Source organism: Hippocampus comes, unplaced genomic scaffold (genome assembly GCF_001891065.2).
Source record: "Hippocampus comes isolate QL1 unplaced genomic scaffold, H_comes_QL1_v1.1 scaffold194, whole genome shotgun sequence".
Taxonomy (NCBI): Eukaryota; Metazoa; Chordata; class Actinopteri; order Syngnathiformes; family Syngnathidae; genus Hippocampus; species Hippocampus comes.
Window position 1 is genome coordinate 962,909 of NW_017805828.1, and position 7,789 is coordinate 970,697.

The 7,789-nt window shown below is 43.9% G+C and overlaps 1 protein-coding gene across 2 annotated transcripts in view; it reads right to left on the reverse strand.

Moving 5' to 3' along the window:
* Positions 1 to 7,789, reverse strand: part of gab2 (GRB2-associated binding protein 2) — a 38,173-nt gene that overhangs the window by 19,106 nt on the left and 11,278 nt on the right. Inside the window, exon 1 of one of the 2 annotated variants that reach the window (XM_019887332.1) lies at positions 1,531 to 1,623. The exons of the other annotated variant lie outside the window; for it this stretch is intronic. The gene's annotated coding sequence lies outside the window, so the exon portion shown is untranslated. Of the gene's footprint in view, positions 1 to 1,530; positions 1,624 to 7,789 lie in introns of those variants that run through there. 2 annotated transcript variants of the gene reach the window in all.

Sequence of the window (7,789 nt, forward strand, 5' to 3'; positions counted from 1 at the left end):
AGGTTTCTGGACATCTGCCAGCGATGCACTTCCACCAGGCCGTGTGTGCTGACACACAGGATCCTGCAGGGCCCCAACTTTTGCCCCAGCCCCCAAAACCGACACAATCCAGAACCCAGTGACAAATCTTGTCACAGACATTCCTCGGGAGAAATGAAGACTATCCTGCTTCGAGGCAAAATAAAGACGCTTGACTGTCATTGAGATGTCAGGTTTCCTGTTGACCACGGTTCACGAGGGGTTTCCTGCCAGCCCCGATACCTCGAGCTGCTTCTGCTATCTTGGAGCGCAAAAACACAGCAAAGTACAACAACAAAGCAACACAAAGTAACACGTTTGGACTATCTTTGTATGTCTGCTAAGTTTATTCCGGATAGTTGACAGAAATTTCAGCCTTTTCACCACACGTGGCTACAGTACGAAAAGCTCGGGCTAACTAATGATTGATGTTGTAGCTCATGCTTGACAATTGCGATTTTTTACGGGCTATGACATAAGCGTGCAATTGAGGTGCATTTTTCCCCCCAAATAAAATCATCTGTAAAGTTAATATTTTTATTTTATTTATGATATTTATTTTTTAATGAGCCAGCTGATAAATCGGTTATCAGAAATGTATTCAGCCAAACATCGAAATGGACCGAAAACAAATTCCATGTTGATCGTGCCTCATATTTCATGTATGCGATTACAAAATTTGGGGGGGCAGGGGGGTGGGGGGGTTACAGACTTATCCCAACTTATCCCTGGCCCCAGTAAATGCTGAGCTTCTTTGCCAGTCACTCCAAAAGTAAAGGTATCTTGTCTCATAACATGGTGTACCTAATGAAATGTCCAGTGAGCCTCATTTGGCCGGTCGGTCGAGTCCATTTCCTGCTGGGCTGAGAAACCTCGAGGGGGTAACCTTAATATCTTCGCCGCACGCGTGCACGCATCCGCCGCGCCGGGAAGCAGAAGAGTGAACAGAGATAAGCGTCGGCGTGACAGTGACGTGCACCCGCGCGCTTCTCGCCACTTGAGACGTTTATGAAAACTCGTCGGACGAGAGTTTTCCGATTAAAAGAAAAAAAAAAAAAAGAAGCTGTGACCACATCACTTTCCTCTGGACTCGTGTTAATGTGCCAGCTTCGTGAAAGGTCTGCGGAGCGAGTTGTCCCTCATTTTGTTGACAATGGCGCATTCGTGGGTGGATCACGATTTGAGACTTTGACTAAGTGCCACTCAGGCAAGTAGGAGCAAAATGGCTGGAGCCCCGGAGAGAGCTCTTTGGGAAAACGATGGCTTTATCTGCAGAGAGATGATGTCTTCGAATAAAGTTCTGGAGCAGTTCTAGCGTGCAGGAGGTCAGCGCGACCCGGCTCGGTTAATTCTGGCATCCTGCAGCTGCGTATTAACTCGGAGACATCTCCTGGAAGGAGCCTTATCAAACTTCATATGCAATCATGAGGTCACCCATGGGAAAGCAGTTCCAAACGTCAGACAGAGTGCTGCTCTCCATCATGCGGAAGCTACCGGCTAAATTGAACTCACTCAGATCCAGATTCCAGGCGTTAACGTGACTCAGGATAGAACCAAACCGAGCCCAAAAATTATAACCCACTGAATCCAGGATCCGTATCTTGAATCCGAAGTCTGTCTGCAATTTTGTCAAATCACCAGAGGGTCTCGTGGAAGCTGGGCCTTCATAATAAATCCAGATTGAAGCCGCCAGATTTTCCAGAGTCTGAATCTGGATCAGAATTATGGGTTCATCTGCAGTGTACACAGGATATCCTATTTTACTCCGACTGAGGTTGAGTAGCTTTGCCAAATGTAACCGAAATCCGTTGACATTTTTGACTGCCCAAAACATGATTTTGGGTTCCGAATCTGGATCGTGACCAAAATGGAACCGGCTTCTCTTTGGGTCAAACTGAACACGGGTTCAACATCCCAACACTGAAAGAGTTATGACAGTGAAGATTCACATTATACAACAAATTCAAGGTCGAGATACGGATCTGGATCATTTAGATCCTCCGGCGCCGGTTTTGGATCTTGATCCCCATCAAAAAGAATGAATCCAACCTTCGGGCCATAACAAGTAACAGGCCAAATTTGATCGAGAACAATTTGACAGCGAAACAATCCCATTGCAGATTTGGAATCTCAAATCCGTTTCTTTGAAATAAGTTGCCGTACTACCGCTGTCCTACTTTCTCGTGCGCGCTCACGTCGGAAAACAATTGGCCAACATAAACGTAACTCACGAAAGAATGGGCCACACAATAGAACGCGCTAACCCGACCACCGCCCGCCTCGCACAGCCCGTCTGAGCCCATTGATCACTGGAACTGTGGGACGTGAGGCCCGCAGCTTCAGAACTAGGTTAACCTCCCCCGACTCTCCCACATTCACACCCCCCTCCCCTCACCCACAACTCCCTCCGCTCCCCTCCGGAACCCGTCTGAGCCTCCCACCCCCTTCGGGCGACACAGCTAGGCGAAGACATGCTGGCCTGGTTACCAACTGGGCTGCATCGCGGCGTCAAACAAATCGCGTCTGACACGAGAACTTCTCTGGAAGACCGACACATCGTAGATACGCTCATTTTGTTGTTTCTTTGAAAGGTTATTTTTTTCAGCGCGAGAGTAAAACAATAAAACCACATTTGAAAATAGACAAGGAAACAGAGTCACCAGAAACTGTCCTTCAATCTCACCGCACAGAATGAAAATGTGTTTTTGTTGAACCAGATTCCACTTCTTTTAAAGGAGCCGCTTTCCACTGCCAAACAATTGTTGAATATTTGGTATCTGTACGCAAACGACGCCATGATCCAAATTATTGCGTTAATGATTTTCGTAAATAGTCAATGCCAGGGCCACTATCCTGCATGATTTCGACATGTCCCCCCTGAACAGGTCAAGTTACATTTGAAGATAGTGCAAGGATGAAACAGGACAGTTTAAGTCCCACGAGAAGGGAGAAGATGAACATCAAAAGAACAACAGCAATCTCTGGCTGCTAAAAATAGCGTCAAGCTCCTTTTGTCGATAAGCGGGCGTGTTTGCTTCTATTTTTGGCAGACGTATTGTGGGAAGATAAACAATCGCTGCAAATGCTTCTACTTCGCAGAAATAATAGACGCACGATGTGGACACGTTTCCGGGAGATACATAAGACACACAGCAGCAGCTTAGCAAAAATCAAGAGTTTCACATCCCGGTCACAATCTCGCAATAGGATGAGAAACATTGCGCAATTTATGCTTCAAAACGAAGAAAGGTTCTCAGAGTGCTCCAGAATCGCCGTCTCTGAAAGTCTTAAGAAATCTGGTTACGTGAATTTGGTGGCAAAAATACTCACACTTGATACTTCAAGGGGAAGTCAGGTCAACTATTTACTTTACTACTACTTTTACTTTACAATATGTTCCATGGGCCCCTGTTAGGTCCGGACGATTCAACTTGGTGTAATCAAGATTTTGATTTTAGGCTTCTCTCAACCTTGAAAATGTTATAATCAAAGAAATACTGTTCACGAGCCAAACATCATGGTGCGCTTACAAATTCCCGACTTTGTGACAGTACACTGAACGCACCACGTCGCTTGCGCCTTGCGATTCTGCCGTCGCTAAGCTTCCATTAAAACATTTTACTGACACCCTTGACGGATTTTCCTGGGGAAAAAAAATAAACACACTTAAAAGAAATACACACCTTGTATATTTAAATACAAACATGCTTCGTTTTTAAAACATCGCTAGCTCTAATGCTAAAATCAACTGAAATTAAAAGATGACGTGGAAATTAGTCGAGGTCAAAATTGTGACTTCAACTAAATCTACCTTATTGAGGTCAGATTCCCCGAAAAATCAATCGAATTCCAACCGTGACATCAAAAATCATCAAATTTCATGGTCAGACACACTGGGGGAGATAAAAAAAAAAAGGTTACAAAACCTCATTATTATTAACCGACATTTGAGCTCAGCTAACTGGGACATATCGTTTTAAAATCAATACCGTCCTTGCTCTGAATTAGAAAAACTATCTCCAAGAGTTCGAAGACGATCGCTCTGCCGTTTCGGGATCAGACAGCGATCGAGTCAGCACCAAAAATCGGACACCTCCTGCATTTGCATGAATTTTGTCCTGTACTGGGAAATCGTAGCATCATGTATGCAACCCGTGGCTAGTTTCTTGAAACGAGATCTTTTCTTAACACCGCACGTCCTGCTACTACCACCACTCATGAAAATCTATCCAGACAGCTGTTGGGACACCCAGTACTTTGGACTGAAAATTTACCAAAAATGCAGAAAAATCTTGGCTTTACACTACCCCCCCCCCCCATCCTCCTTTGGGGGGGAGGTAACAACATCCCAAGTGAAAAACAATGCAGAATCAAGAGAAGATTCTCCCTGTCTTTGCCGAAGCAGGAATGCGGCCTGCATTGCGTGACCGCCCGCTGATGACGGCTAGATTATTGCTGTCTGCTTGTCCCAGCGTCGTCCCCGGCCAACAACAAGCCAGCCTTTTGTGGCACCTTTTTGTCACATGCGCGGCTGAGCGCTTGTTGATGCGGTTTTATTGTTGCTCTTGTTGTTGTTGTTGTGTGTTTTTTTTTTCCACGCAGAGCAGATGGCCAGAGAAACCAAAAGTCAGACGTGTTGTTTTTGTTGAAAAGTGAAGCTGCGCTGCAGCAGCCCACACACGCACACATTGGTTTCAGGGACGCTGCCAGATCGTCGAATTGCGACAAGCTGCAGTCTGCGAGCTTTTAAAAAAAAAAAAAAAACATTCGCTTGGAGTTCTTGTTGCTCGTGTTTGACATGTTGGATATTAGTTTTGCCATTTAGCGTCCTTCCATCTGTCATGTTACAAAGTCGTAGAAATTTGACCAATTGTCTCGGACAAGTTTGTACTCAGAGGAGCCTTGGAAATGGCCCAAAGAACCATAGAACAGCTGTTTCATGCCGAAATGGCAGACTTCCTGTGTCTTTTAGGCCTTGGGGTTCTTGCGACTTTTTTGTGGGTCTACTCACGATAGCTAAAGTAGGGTGTCAAGATATGACCATGTCCAGTTGAACTATTACAGTTTTCTGGCAAGTTGTCAAGTGTCACCCACAACATTTTTTTTTTCCACACGTAAGCATCTCGCGTACAAATTAGATGCAAATTTGACAAAATCTCTTTTGAAGTTGAAGAGGAATGGCCGAAAGTGCCCGAGCGAGGATAGGCGAGACATCTTGTGGTATCATTTTAAAAGTTGTCCTTGACGAAGCCTTGGAAATAGCCAAGCCCGCCATAAAAAGGCCGCTTCTAACAAAAACGCCAGATTTCCTGCGTTTTCAGCAATTTCTTCTTGGGATTTTTGGTGGGTCTACTCATGATAGACACGTCGAACAAATTTCACTTTGCTCAGTAAAATGTTGGGTAAAGATCTGACCTCGTGGAGTTGAATTACTGTTATGTTGATTTGTGGTTGAATGGATTTTTTGTTCTTCCACAACTTTGCGTTATTCCTTTGTCGATTATACATGGTACAAATTTATTTTGTTGTACCAATTTAAGAAAAGTTGGACAAATGGCTGAAAGACAGGTGTTCCGATCAGCAAAATATTGAGAAATGGCTGTGAATACTTATGCAAACATGAGCTTTTAGTGTTGATATTTTTGATCATTCATACCAAATAAAAAATATATACATTTTTTTTCCATTTTAGAGCGTTGTACGAAATGCGAAGACTTACACTAATACCAAACATGACATCATAAATTGCCCATTGACATGAGACAACGATAAAGGGCCACATTCATTCGGACGAGCGTTGATCAGCAAAAACTCCCCACGCGATTTTCATCCATCCGCCCGACGTCACGGCTCAATCGCACGACTTTGCGACTGCGAGCGTTCGGCCCAAATCCAAGGTTTAATGCCGGGATACACCGGCTGGAAATGGACGAGATGGAGCGCACCGACGGCTTCTTGTGTTTGTGCAGCTGTGTGTGTGTGTGTGTGTGTGTGTGTGTGTGTGTATGTGTGAGAGCTCCAGGTTAGGAGTCCCCCCCCCCGTCTTCCTATTGTAGCGTACAGTACCGAGTGTTTACTTTGGATGTTTGCTCATGCACATTTGAAAACACAACGACTGACGCGTATCAGCTGGTTTGTTGACACAGTTTGTCGCAGCACTAGCGACACACACGCACTCGCAGGCACACACACACAACCGTGCGCCGCTACAACAGACACACCTCGGATAATTGTGTTGGGGACGGGGGCACCTCTGAGCTCGTCAGTGGGCGGGGCTGTGCGTACAACACGATGTTAAGTAGGGACTGAGATGAGCCCTGCCGCAAATAGAGAAAAACCTCCGCTAAAAATGTTTTGAAGTTCCTATAACAATAGTTTAAATTTGGAATACGCTGCAAAGTATGTTTCCAAAACACGAAAATTATTTTAACCCTTGCAGGGACAGCGGTTACTACAGTAGGCGGCTTATCATGTTATCAGGTTACAAGGTGCATGAAAGGGTTCGAGTCATCCTTAAAAAAAGAAAATGGCTGTCAGATGATTTGCTTTGAGCAATGTCAAGATAGAGACTCCCGTGGTTTGTTCGCTTGTCCTTTTTAATTGCCACCGAATGGGACAAAAACGTACACATCCATCCAACAAAGACACAGAAGTGCCTATAACAATAGTTGAAAATAGAAATACACTGCAAACTATGATTCCAAAACACTAAAATTATTTTAACCCTTACAGGGACAGCGGTTACGACAGTAGGCGGCTTATCGTGTTATCAGGTTATAACGTGCATGAAAGGGTTCGAGTCATCCTCAAAAAAAAAAAATGGCTGTCAGATGATTTGCTTTGAGCAATGTCAAGATAGAGACTCCCGTGGTTTGTTCGCTTGTCCTTTTTAATTGCCACCGAATGGGACAAAAACGTACACATCCATCCAACAAAGACACTCGGTAACCTCCGCTAAAAACTCAGGCTAAACTTAGCGCCTCTCCAACATCCAAAGACCTTCAAAGACGAGATTTGAGGTATCACTTCACCGTACTTCCTTGCGACATTTAGTATTTTCCCCAAAAAGTCAGATCTTTGTTGTTGTCGTACAGCATCTGAGGGTGTTACAGAAAGTTAAAAAAAAAGATTGGTGAATTTTGGTGAATTGAAAAATTGCATTCACATCAAGTGATTCTGAAAATGTATTTTTTTTAAATAAATAAAATAAATATCGGCTTTCTGTTTTGCTGTTTACAAGAATAACCACAAACTCATAACGCCCATTGAATTGCTTAAAATGAATGGTAACAAAAGTCATTTTCCTGTTTATTTTAAACCGATAAACACATTGAGACAAAAACTAGTACACCCCAAAGACCGGGTTCCTAACACCCAAAAATGCAATCTGATTTATTCCATCAGTTGCCAAGAAAGTGAGTGCAAGGAACATTACATTGGAGAAACCAAACACTTCTTTTCTCTCTGTTGGTTGGTTTCCTCTCTGTTTGTTTTAATTTTCCTAACTTTTTTAAAGGAAGCGATTTTTGTTAAAAAATTTTCACCCTCTCTGAACCGTGAAGGAGGTATCAGATTTAACCTGTCTCCTATTTACAATAACTTGTTGACCAGTAAGGGACATAGACATGCTGATCAGGCTAACTGAAAGTAGCTATTCAGCCTTAGCCCAAACAATAGGCCTAATCAAGACCCAATGATAGGGAATTTAGAAACCAATGGGCCTCTAATAAACCAATAGGGGCGTGACTAACCATCCCCACCCAGTCCTCAA